Source organism: Neofelis nebulosa, chromosome 2, assembly GCF_028018385.1.
Source record: "Neofelis nebulosa isolate mNeoNeb1 chromosome 2, mNeoNeb1.pri, whole genome shotgun sequence".
Lineage (NCBI taxonomy): Eukaryota > Metazoa > Chordata > Mammalia > Carnivora > Felidae > Neofelis > Neofelis nebulosa.
Window position 1 is genome coordinate 217,838,583 of NC_080783.1, and position 13,404 is coordinate 217,851,986.

Below are 13,404 nucleotides of genomic sequence, written 5' to 3' on the forward strand. Positions count from 1 at the left end.
CAGGCCTCTTGCGCCAAACAGCCAAGTGGTGAGTTCAAAGGAGAGTTCTCGAAGGAAATTAAAAGTGCTTCTCCAGTGAACATAGGACTGATAAGAGAGCCAGACAGCCTTCTTGCCGACATGGAGAAAGTCTGGTCTGGATAGAAGATCAAACCAGCCTCGACATTCCCTTAAGCCAAGCCTAATCTGGAACAAGCCCAACTCTCTTCAATTCTTGAAGGCTGAGAGACACCAGGAAGCCGCAGAAGCAGAGTCTGAGGCCGGCAGAGATTAGTTCGTGAAGTTTAAGGAAAACCGTCTCCGTGACGTGAAAACACAAGGTGAAGCCACAGGAGCCGATGTAGAATTCACGAAGGCGGCCACACGCAACAGCGGCTGTCGTCAAGGGCTTTCATAGCTAGAGAGGAGAAGTCAATGCCTGGCTTCAAAGCTTCAAGGGACAGGCTGACTCCCTTGTTAAGGGCTAACGCAGCCAGTGATTTTAAGTTGAAGCCAATGCTCATTTACCATTGTGAAAATTCCAGGGCCCCGAAGAACTCTGCTAAATTTACTCTGCCTGTGCCCTATAAATGGAACAACAAAGCCTGGGTGACAGCACATCTGTTTACAACATGGTTTGCTGAATATTTTAAGCTCCCTGTTGAGAACTACTGCTCGGGGGGGAAAAAAGATCCCTTTCTAAGTAGTACTGTTCGTTGACAATGCACGTGGTCACCCAAGAGCTCTGATGGGATGACGGGATTAATGTTGTTTCCATGCCTGCTAACACCACATCCATCCTGCAGCCCATCCTGAGCAATTTTGACTTTCAAGACTTGTAATTTAAGAAATACATTTCATAAGGCCATCACTGCCATAAGCAGTGATTCCTCTGATGGATCTGGGCAAAGTAAACTGAAAGTCTCCGGAAAGCATCTACCTTTCTAGAGGTCATTAAAAAGCGTTCACGATTCCTTGGAACAAGAAATCAAAATATCAACGTGAGCAAGAGCCTGGAAGAAGCGTACTCCCACCCTCATGGATGACTGTGAGGCGTTCAAGACTCCAGTACAGGAAGTCACTGCAGATGTGGTGGAAACAGCAAGAGAACTGGAATTGGAAGTGGAGGCTGAAGATGGGACTGAACGGCTGCCATCGCAGGATACAACCTGAACAGATGCGGGGCTGCTTCTCAGGGACGAGCCTCTTGAGATGGAATCTGCTCCTGGTGAAGACTGTTGAAATGACAACAAAGGATCTAGAACATTCCATAACCTTAGTCGACAAAGCAGTGGCAGAGTTTGAGGGGACTGACTCTATTTGTGAAAAAGGCTCTACTGTGGGTAAAATGCTATCAAACAGCATCACATGCTAGAGAAAATCAGTCATGAAAGAAAGAGTTAATCAACGCAACAAACTTCACCGTTTTCTTAAGAAATTGCCACGGCCACCCCAACCTTCAGCAACCACCACTCTGATCTGTCAGCAGCCATGACATCGAGCCAAGACCCTCCAGGACCAGCAAAGGGATTATGATTTGCTACAAGTTCAAATGATGGTTAGCATTTTTCAGCAGTATTCTTTAATTAAGACACGTACATTTTTTTTTTTTAGACACAAGGCTATTATGCATTTAGGAGACCACAGTATAGAGTAAACTTAACTTTTATGTGCACCAGAAACAGAAACATTCATTGGACCCGCTTTGTTGTGATACTCGTTTTATTGCAATGATCTGGAACCAGAACTGCAAGGTCTCTGAGGTGTGACTGTATTCCAGAGATGTGACTCACGTCTCTCCTACATCTCTGTCCTCTACGTCTTCATCAGGAGGCATGGATACCGGAACAGAGAATGAATGTGTAATTCCTAATTCTAAAGTCCTGATTCTCTCTGGCATCTCATAAACATGCTGTGCCACTCATTGCAATCACAACAAATTTTTTACATTTACCAAGTTTCACTGGTTATCATTTTTAAAAGTTATATGTAAAAGACAAATTAAAAGGAAACATTCAGAAAGGACGCAATGCCAGTTGATCCATTCATTCACTCAGCAGCATTTATTTAGACTGTACACGGTGCCAGGCCCTGGAAACATGAGGATGAACAGGATGGAGGTCCTGCCCTCGTGGAGCTTCCATTCTCGTAGGAGACAAGACAGTGACCAACACGTAACTGTATCACTGCTCTGGAGGTGAGTGCTCTTATAAAAAGAGAAGCTTGTGAAGGGGATCGAGAGTGGCATCTGGGCATGAGGATGATCACGGAGACCTCTGTGACCAGGGGGCATGTGGATACAGACCCGCTCTCCCAAAGCTAGGTCAGACGGTGGATCTCCTTCATAATGACTGCGGATGAAGCAGGAGCGGGGCACTTTAATCTATTTCATTTTCAGTAACATTCAGTTCGAGTTAATTTTGGGTTTTAAGTGCAATCACTTCACTAACGGAATTCTCCTGGAGCCAGACATGGGGTTGTGGGATGGCAAGATCCCCCTAAGAGTTCTGCCAGCCCTCAGTCCAATGTGCCAGCCCTCCCGGCTCCAGCTCTGTGGGTCCCTCCTCTTGCAGCGCCCATGAACAAGTGTGTGGCGAGAGCCTGAAATAAATAGGTGTAAAATGGGTCAAGACCATCGCTTCTATTTCTGTTTTTAACTGAAGAAAATGTGCCCCATTTCCAGAGGCAGAGAGAGAAGGAGACGTCTGAATAAAGACAAACTACAGTATACACTAAACACACACGTGTGTGTACATGTAGAAATGTACCCCACACACACAGCTGAATTGGGACAAACTACAATACATAAAATGTATGTGTATGTACACATATAAATGCACCACACACGCACACACATCTGAATAAAGCCAAACTACAGGATACATTCAACGCCCGCATGTATGTGGACACATATAAATGTACCACATACATACACACACAAGTGACTCACTTCCCTACGGTAACTCAAAAGTGGGCCTTTTACAATCAGCCTTTATACAATCCTCACAACATAACTTTTATCGGTTGCAGGATGTATCTTTAAGAGGCCACAGGAGTTTTTTAAAGGGTCAAATTAAAAATTAACGGTTCAAAATGATCAAGGTTGAGATTCAATTAACACTAATTTTAGAAGAATTTTTTTACTGACTATGCATATTCAGTAAACTACTCAAGTTTTTGTTTTCTTTTTTTCTAACATAGCATCCCCAAGGAGCCATTATGTACAATCGGCTCTCTAATTCAGATTAGCGTGTCTAAGTACACATTGACGCAACAGAACACAATGCTTCGAGAGGCTCCCCTGCTAGACACCATCCGGTGAAGCACAGGCCCGAGAAGGTGGACCCCTCGGATTTCATCCCCAGCACCAACACTCGTTACTTTCAAACGGCGTCATGTGCTACAGGAATGCCGTATTTCGAAGCGATACTGAATGAGGAGTAGAACCAACATTTCCTTAATTGTGGAAGATCCTAATAAGCTACAGGTGACTTCCACAGTGGCCCTGAAACCGCCAAACGCATACTGACGCCGAAGGAAGCCACAGGAGGTCTGTTCTTTCTGATCTCACTCCCCTCCCCTTGCTTAGGTACTACTGGAGGGGAAGAACCATAAAGTGAGTGATTTGGGGTAAAACACTGAACACCATGCTAATGAGTCTTTGAGGGCAAGGTGTGAGCCCGTGGCAGGGGAAGGGTTGTGATGCTGCGTTGTTTTTCTACTTTGGGGATGATTTCCAAACCAAACCTCTCATCGACTGAGTAGAAGCGTAACTAGTGAATTCCCATGGAGCCGGGTACTTATGAAAGAGCCAACATACTCAAGCATGTGTCCAGTGCAGAGAGGCAGGTCGGCTTCACGGGCCAAGAGGATGGTGGTAGAAAGGACACATCATGGAAAAAAAGAGCTGTGAGCTTCTTACAAGGAAAGTCCTCACATTTATGATCTACTTCCCTAGTTGTTACTCAGTTAAATAATCAGTTAATTAAGACACCAGAACAACAAACTGAAGATTGTGAGGCGATCAAATGCAAATTACGGGGGCGCCTGGGTGGCTCCGTCGGCTGAGCGGCCGACTTCGGCTCAGGTCACGATCTCCTGGTCCGTGAGTTCGAGCCCCGCGTCGGGCTGTGTGCTGACGGCTCGGAGCCCGGAGCCTGCTTCCGATTCTGTGTCTCCCTCTCTCTCTGACCCTCCCCCGTTCATGCTCGGTCTCTGTCTCAAAAATAAATAAACATTAAAAAAAAAATTAAAAAAAAACAAAAAACAAATGCAAACTACGTTCTTTAACATGAATCAGGACTGTCTCTGTGGAATCAGACCGCAGCTTCTGACTTCATTGCCCTGTGCACATGTGCTTTCTGCTACCTAAATCTTCAGACCTATATAAACCAACACAGTATATTTATTCCCTTCCCCCAAAAACAATGATTAAGTTTACCATTTTGGCTTGGAGGTACATTACCTCACTGAACCCTCCCCTTTCATCCACCCATATTCCTTTACTCAGCCACACGCACAGGCTGGGCTGGGCTCTGGGGAAAGAGAAACAGGTGAGGCCTCACACCTGCCCCGAAGAGCTCACAGTTTAGGGGATTCAAAACACCAATAAAGAGACAAGTTACAATATGCTGTGACAAGGGTCCTCAGACAGACATGGAAAGAAGGGCTCATTAAAAGGGAGCCAACAGGACAGGCCATGCAGAAAGGGTGTATGGAGAAGTGACATCCAGGCTGGCCTCCAGAAAGACCCTGTCTGCCAGGCACAAAACCAGGAAGGGAGGAGCAGAGAAGGAGGACGGTGGCAGGGAGCCGGCGAGGCAGGTTGTATTCGCCCATGAATACCTCCCTCCACCTACAGCGACATGCAGAGATGGGTGTCTGCAGTTCGTGAATACTTTATTAGTAAAGGCAAATCCAAATGACAACACAGAGAAGCCTACAGAGAGCTGGCATGCATGGGAGTTCTATGCACCCTGAGGCCAAGGGAGGCCAAGGGAGGCCAAGGGAGGCCAAGGGAGGCCAAGGGAGGCCAAGTGCTTGCCCACTGAAGGCCAAGCATCTGCTTTCGTTAGGGTTATGCTGGCCACACTGGATCAAGTTTCAGTGTCAGCAGTGAATTTCTGAAAGAATAAAGTACAAGTTTAAATGTTATGCTTTGGGGTTTTTTCGAGGCAAGAATTATAACAAGAGCATGCTAGTGACCCAGATCTAAGTAAGAAACAACGAACAAATGTCAAAATGCTCAGTTTCCTAGTCTCCTAGACACACTGACCTTCACTTTCCAAGAAACCCAACATTGTGTGTGGACCGAATTAAGTAATCACACTAACAATGCTTTTTAAAAGCTAACGCTTTGGTTCTCTTATATAACATGTGTTATCATTTACACGTGGCATCATAAAATCGCTCTTCTTTTGTTGAAATTCCAGGCCATTCGTCATAAAGATTTACACGTGAAGGAGTGACTTTATAGGCAAAACACCATTTAGTGGAGAGCAAAACCTCCAAACAAATTGCAATAAAGCCATCAATGTTCTTTAAATTTCTTGCTTAATTTCCAGTTCTTGATATTCACCCACTTTCCCATTAGATGGAAACATTTTAATTAGAATAAAGAGAGTTTAAGAAACTTACATAAGAAGCTTTCATTATCACTAAATTGTGTTTACTGAGTTTTCTCTTACATGAACACAATGGCGCCAGAAGGACATTATTTTTAAGAGGGTGCACAGTTAGTGACCAAGTGGACTCTAGGACACTCTTATGGGATTACTAAAGTCTGGATGTTAACTAACTACAGCCCACATTCTCCTGACGTTAGTTCACACGAAATGAACAAGCAATTACTCCTTCAAAACAGAAGCCATCCAAGAGCAAGAAATTGACAAATACATGGCTCCAGACTCTTCCTGAATATGGGGACTGGTAGGATTTTTGTTGTTGCTGTTGTTAATCTTAACAGAAGAGGAAACAAACAAAATTGGATCCGAAGTCATTTAGGCCCAGACTGAGGGAGTCTGTGCACCTCTTTCCCTGGGGCTCGTTGTGGGTATGGAAAGCAGCAAGAGCACGTGAGCGCAGAAGGCATTCCTGTTCACCCTTTCAAACTAGCTTGATTCTAAAAAACAAAAAAACAGCTTCTGACCTCATCATCACTTTTTACTAATCTTTAAAGACACACTGTGGATCAAAGCCAAATATACGAACTTATCTGAAGTTATTCTGTGTATACAGGTAAGACAAAGAGCGTGCACGGGGACCAGACATGTAAAAATCTACTGCGTGGTAAAAGGCTGACCGTGCCCACCCTTTCAAAAGCATCGGGTGAGGACAGGCAGGGCTTGTATGCTGCTCCCTGCACCACATGGGACCGCCTCGAAGCTACTAAATGCTGGCTTCTGTAGGAATTCAAATACATTTAGGATGAAGTATAAATGAGCCGAATTTGAGGTAGTCGAGGTTTATGCCAAAATAAAGATCGAAATCTCAAAGATAGGACAAAATAAAGATAAAATTCCAAAGGATACTTTTTTCCTGGGGGCAAAAAAACGACTGTAATGAGTTGCCCACATGGAGTTAACATTTTCATTAGCGACTCAACGAAAAGCCTTCTGGATGAAAATAAAAACCAAGTGAAAAGCTGCCATTTTGGGAAGAACTTGTCAAAATTATGGTTTTGTATTCTGATATTTTACTGTGACTCAGAAATCTTGATTCCAAGGAGGTACCACCTGGATTTGAAATGAGGCAAGAACGATCCCTCAGAACCTCACAGATGCTTTGAGAAGCAGGGCAGGATCAGGGTCAGGAAATGCTCCTTGGTGGGGGAAGGTTACAGCCGCGGCCACTGAGGTACAGATTCTAGTAACAGCCACAGCACCCCCCTTCTGCCTCTCCAACCTCTGTTACTCTCATCAGGAGTCATAAGCAGTTTCAGATCCATGTAGACAATCCTTCTTCCTAAACACTGGCCTGTTCCTTGACCCATTCCTGTCTAATAACCTTGAACCGTACTTCCCCAAGGTCATCCCCAACCTGTTCGAGATGGTGGCCGTGAGCCAGGTGTGGATACCGAGCACTTGAAATTGTGTCGGGTCTGAATGAAGAGGTGCTGGAAGTATAAAATCCATATCGGATTTCAAAGACTCAGTACAAAATAAATGTAAAATATCTCAATAAGTTTTATATTCATTAAATATAAATAAAAAATAATATAAATATGTATCACTGAAATTAATTTCATTTGTTTCTTTTTATTTTTCAAATATGGCTTCTAAAACATTAACAATTACACGCATGGCTCACATTATACTTCTCTTGGACTGCACTGCCCTAGGCCTTGATGTTAACCCAAACTGTACCCCTTCCATATCAAATGCAAGCATCCCTCTAGTTGACTATCTCTACTCCAACCATTCCTTTTTAAAAAAAAATTTTTTTTTATGTTTATTTATTTTTGAGACAGAGAGAGACACAACATGAACGGGGGAGGGGCAGAGAGAGAGGGAGACACAGAATCGGAAGCAGGCTCCAGGCTCTGAGCCATCAGCCCAGAGCCCGACACGGGGCTCGAACTCACAGACCACGAGATCGTGACCTGAGCTGAAGTCGGACGCTTAACCGACTGAGCCACCCAGGCGCCCCAACTCCAACCATTCCTGATCCTACTCCTTGAATCCCACTGACGCCATGGCCTCCTGCTGCCCTCATTTCCCTCTTGCTTCCCTTCTGCTACCCGCCTAGCTTAGAGCACGGGGTCCATCATCACCCCAGCACTCAGCTCCCTTGCCCCTTCCCCACCAGGATACTCCCCCGGCAAAATCCCAACCCTGGGCTCAATCCTCCTTTCTGCCCTCTCACAGCCTGCATCTAGGCAGCAGAAAGCAGAACTCTTTGAAGGCACCAGCTCTGTCTGCTTCCTGTCCTTCCCGTTTTCGCTCCAGCCAGCTAGAATCGGGCTTTTGTCTCCCCACTTCACTCCACCAGCTCTGATCAAAGTCACCGATGACCTCCATGCCGCTAGAGCCACGGTCAATTCTCAGTCTGCATCTGACCTGACCTTTAGCAGCATCTGACATCGATGATCACTCTGCTTTGAAACACATTCTTCCAGGAGACCCCACTCTCCTGGTTTTCCTTCTCTGGTTGTTCCTTTCCATTCTCCTTTGCTTCCTTCTCTTTCCTCCTCTTAACACCCCAGCGCTCCGTGTTTGAACACCTCTCCCTACCCATACCCCCTTCAGGATTTCACATGTCCCAGAGCTGTAAGAACCTTCTATATGCTGCAAAGACTGCAAAGTCTGGCTTGAGCCTAGGCCTCTCCTCCTCTAGATTACAACTCCTCTGTGTGACTCCCTAGTCAACACCTCCACTTGGCATCCTGGAATTAACACGTCCAAAACACAACTCTTGCTTTCTCCTCACCCTTTCTCCCCAACCTGCAGCTCCCACGGGCTTCCCAATCTCAGCAAAGAGAAACTGCATTCTTCCAGCTGCTCAGTGCAAAACCATTGGCATCAACCCCGACTCCTCATATTTGCACACAACCTGTCAGCTCTTCCTCTGAAACACATCCAGCATCTGACCGCTTCTCAACACCCTCGTCCAGGCCACCCTCAGCCCTGGACGGTCTCACTGGTCTCCTTATTTCCATTCCTACCACCCTAAACCAGGGAGCTGCAAACTTTTTCTTAAAGGGCCAGATAGTAAATATTTTAGGCTTTGTGGGCCAGATGGTCTCTGTCGCAACCACTCAACTTGGCTGTTGCAGCTCAAAAGCAGACTCAGACAATATGCAAACGAATGAGCGTGGCTCGGTTCCAGTAAAACTAGAACTCAAATGGACACTGAAATTTGAATTACACAGAATGCTCATGTATCACAAATTATTATTATTCACCTTATTTTTTTCAACCATTTAGAAATGTAAAAAGCATCTTAGTTTTGCGGGCTGCACAAAACAGGTGGCTGGCTGGATTTGGCCTGCGGGTGGCCATTTGCCAACCCCCGCCCTAGACTGTTCTCTGCGCTACATTCAGAGTGATCCTTTACATCAGGTCGTCTCCCTGCTCCAAAATTCTCAGATGCCTTCCTTTCTCATTCACTAAAATCAAAAGACTTTATTACCATGACCTGTCAGGCCCTGCGGGATCCAGCTCCTGGCTACCTCGTCTTCCTCTGCTCCAACCCTCCTCAGTGTGACCACACTGGCTTCCTCGCTATTCTCCCGGCTTCTCTCCTGCTCCTGCCGAACTCACATCCACCTTCAGGCCTTTGCTTCTGCTGTTTGGAACAGTCTTACTCCAGATACTACCTGGATCACTGTGTCACTTCCTTCAAATCACAGTACAAGAAAGACACCTGCTCAAGTCACACTTGCTAAATAGCACACACATGCACCCACCCGGGCCGACATCCAGGAACCCTCTAAATGGTTTACTTTGCTTCCCGGCTCCTCATCACACTTACTGTCATCAACGTTTCCATGGTTTATGTAGAAATAAACACAATAGGCCGTTTTTTAAAAGAGAAAGTCACAGGGTGTGTAAGAGCATGAAACCAGCAGGCAGGTTACCTGGGGGGAAAGACCCACAGCACCACGTCCTGCTACGTGACACTGGGTGGTTATAGTCACCACTCTGTACCTCGGTTTCCTCCCCTGCAAAACGAGGATAACAAGAGCACCCACTTCCTCGGTGTTCTGAGGAGTAAATAGCCAATAAATGTAATAACAGGTACATATAATCAATCAATTACTGGTACTTGTTTTTTTTAATTTGCCATTTTAACCATTTAAAATTTTTTCACGTTTATTTATTTATTTTGAAAGAGAGGGGGAGAGAGAGAGCGAGCAGGGGAGGGGCAGAGAGGGAGAGAGAGAATCCCAAGTAGGCTCCACACTGTCAGTGCAGAGCCCAACACGGGTTCAATCCCACAAACCATGAGATCATGAACTGAGCTGAAGTCAAAGAGTCAGACCCTTAACTGACTGAGCCATCCAAGTGTCCCATTGCTTGTTTTTTTTGTTTATTTATTGGTTGTGACAGCTCCCTCCAACCAGAAAATAAGCTTTTTGAGGTGAATGGCCTTTTGTTTACTGGTTATTCCTGGTTATTCCTGGTTATTCCTGGTGACGAGGACGGCATCTGCTACCGGACATTCAATACAATATATACTCAGCAAATGAGCGTTTGAGTTTAAGTCATTTGAGGGTAGACAACACTCTACCCCCTGCTCCAGCCATACACTGACACCAGGGAGAGCAAAAGCTCTCTTCAAACCCACCACAGAATGAAATGGATAATCTCCTACTCCAGGCGGGTATGTTTGAGAAGGTGGGGAAACAACAACCGAGACCCCGAAGGAAGGCACCCCTGCCGACCTCGGGGTAGCAACACGTCACCTCCCGGGAAGCCTCCTACACGCTGTGCTGCATACGCCTGGGTTACATGCTCACACCTCCAGCCAAATGAGACAATAAACAGATTTCACAGCCGGTCAGGTTCAAACTCTGCATATGAAATGGCACCTTACCACCTAGGAGCACAGTTTATATATATATATATATATATATATATATAGGTCCCAAGAGAATTCCTGGACGCAAGCATCAAAGACCATTTATTCAAAGCTTACATTTAACTGGCTTCATTTTTTCTTTAATGTGTATTTATTTACTTTGGAGAGAGAGATCGTGTGAGCGCACAAGTGGGGGAGGGACAGAGAGAGAGAGAGAGAGAGGGAGAGGGAGAGAGAGAGAGAGAGAGAGAGAGAGAGAGAGAGAGAGAGAGAGAATCCGAAGCAGGCTCCAGGCTCTGAGCTGTCAGCACAGAGCCTGACGCGGGGCTCAAACTCACGAACCTCGAGATCATGACCTGAGCTGAAATCGGGCGCTTAACCAACTGAGCCACCTAGGCGCCCCCAACTGGCTTTTTCTAGAAACAAAGACTATCTTGCCAAATAGCGAAAGTCTTCCCCAAGCAAAAAGGTGGTGAAAACATCTCTACCTGTCAGACACATGCGCTACTCACAGCGTGCATCACAGGTCCATGGATTTGGCACTTCTGCTAGAATTACTGAGTTCTGATTTACAGATGGTATGAAGATGAGTTAAAAAGTACTCCTGGGTTGGGGTGCCTGGGTGGCTGAGTTGGTTTCAGCTCAGGTCATGATCTCACAGTTTGTGGGTTTGAGCCCCACGTTGGGCTCTATGCTGGTAGCATGGAGCCTGCTTGGGATCCTTTCTCTCTTTCCCTCTCTTTCTGCCCTTCCCTGCTTGCTCGCTCTCTCTCCCTCTCTCTCCCTCCCTCAAAATAAGTAAATAAAACGTTAAAAAATAAATAAATAAAGTAGTTCTGGTTTCTACTATTTTGTGACACGGTCTTTGATATGAAGATACCTATACATCCTAGTATGACACGAATTTTTTCAGGTGAGAGCCCTACTTCCTTTCAAAGAAATAGGGGTTGGAGTGACTGGGTGGCTCACCAGGTTAAGCCTCCGACTCTTGATTTCAGTTCAGGCCATGATCTCATGGTTCGTGACGTCAAGTCCCCGTCAGGCTCTACACTGAGCACAGAGCCTGCTTAGGTTTCTCTCTTTCCCTCTCTCTCTCTCTGCCCCTCCCCTGCTCGTGCACGCTCTCGCTCTCTCTGTAAATAAATAAACATTAAAAAAATAATAAGTAAGTAAAAGAAACAGGGATACGGTCACCTATAGTCAAGCAAAGTAGAAACAACTCTCCTAACCCTCAAAACTACCATGTTTCACCGCGAAATGGAAAGCGAACATCTTCAGCCAGTGGTTCTACCAAACAGACAAACGTGAGGGAGACGTAGGCGGTAAAAACACACCTTTATCGGCTGGCATATAATTCAGCTGCAGAGCCCTACGGGCAGCGCAGCAATGCCAGACGAGCATTATGGGCGAACGATACGAGGAAGGGCAAGAAACTGGGGGCTAACAAGAAGATGCATCCCAAGAGGTCAAGGTGAACTGGCAAGGACCTCCCAAAGCCTCTTCTCTGCACTGCTCGGGCCTCCTACTGACAGTGGCCCGACCTGAACAAACGAATGGGGCTCCCTGGGCAGAGGTTCTTCTAAGTGATAAGACCCGAGGTAAGTTTTTTTCGGTTATCCCCAGTGGCTGTCGTGCTTTTTAAATTCTGCACTTGGCCATTAAGGTCACTGTGACATAAACAACACAGAGGGCCTGCACGAGCCAGGCAGGCACACGTCCCGTATCCCAACGCTGTACTGCTATAGGGTGGCAAAACCCGAAAGCTCAGGATGATAGCACTCTAATTTAATACTGTATTTAGCTGACGATCCTACATAACCCTTTGTCAGCTTTTGTGATCTAGCACAAAACCACATGCCTTGTGATATACCAGCTGGGCTGTGGTAATGCCCTTGACTGGAGGCTTAAAAGCTTTGGTAGGGACAGAACTTTGATGTATTGTATTTCCATTTCAAACTGCAACGATCATCCCTGGATTTGGCATCACACAGAGTACTGCCAAGATTAGATTATGGCTGGTTAAGAAGAGTACCCCTCCCCTCCGGTGCCGTCCACGAGTGATGCGGGTCTCTGCTTTGCTTGTTTGCAAGATCGAAAAGCCATGACTGCCTGGTTTACAGGATGCAGGCATAAGAACCATCTGCCTGGTCTGGTGTTTCTTTAATTAAAACTTTAATTACAGATATATCTCTGCACAGATACGTGCAGTCTATCAGCTCCTGCTCTTAATTACCTGCGCTAATGAGAACAGAAGGAGTGAGTGTTTGCTGAGCGTCTACTATGCGCGAGCCCCGGGGCCGGACGCTGTGGCATCACATGAGCAGGCCGTGCCGGGTCAAACGGCCCAGCCCAGAGTTCCAGCCCTCCCCGCCCGTCCTCTTGCCACCATAACGAGAGAAGTGAAACACTCAGGATTCTCCTTGGAAAAGTGAAGGGCGAAGAGGGGTCAAGTATTTAAAAGGATCAGCGCAGATGAGAGCAAAAGCACTGGACAATCGACCCCGACTCACCGCAGTCCTGAGGCGGGCGGATGTGCTATGTGTCCGTCCTCACGCCGTGTACTGGTGACCCAGGGGAAAGATTCATGAGGAGAGTGGCAAGTCTGGTCTAAATCCTATGGTTCCGAAGCACGTCACACGGAGCCACGGTAACCGTGGCCCGTTTCGCAGGGAAACCAGAAGCACAGACGAGAACTAACAGGAGAGGTTTCCCGTGACTTCCTGACGGTGCAGCCGCACCGCCACCGCCTCTCTTTCACTAGCCCCTCTCTGGCGGCGGCCAACGGCCACTGAGGAATGGCAGGAACATCTCATCCTTGTCCCAAGCGTTCCCTGGCCTCCTCGATGCCTGGAGAAGGGCTAATCTCCATCAGAACGGCTCCTCAGCGGCCGGACGGGGGCCACG

General features: G+C 46.5%; 1 protein-coding gene and 1 long non-coding RNA gene across 10 annotated transcripts in view; both read right to left on the reverse strand.

The window, feature by feature from the left end:
• The window catches only part of CAMTA1 (calmodulin binding transcription activator 1), an 827,492-nt gene that overhangs the window by 750,828 nt on the left and 63,260 nt on the right, over positions 1 to 13,404 (reverse strand). The window lies entirely within an intron of this gene.
• LOC131505550 (uncharacterized) lies at positions 2,020 to 3,860 on the reverse strand. The gene is made up of 2 exons (XR_009258455.1): positions 3,800 to 3,860; positions 2,020 to 2,580 (listed from the first exon to the last, which is right to left on the reverse strand). It is a non-coding gene; the product is annotated as an uncharacterized LOC131505550 (long non-coding RNA).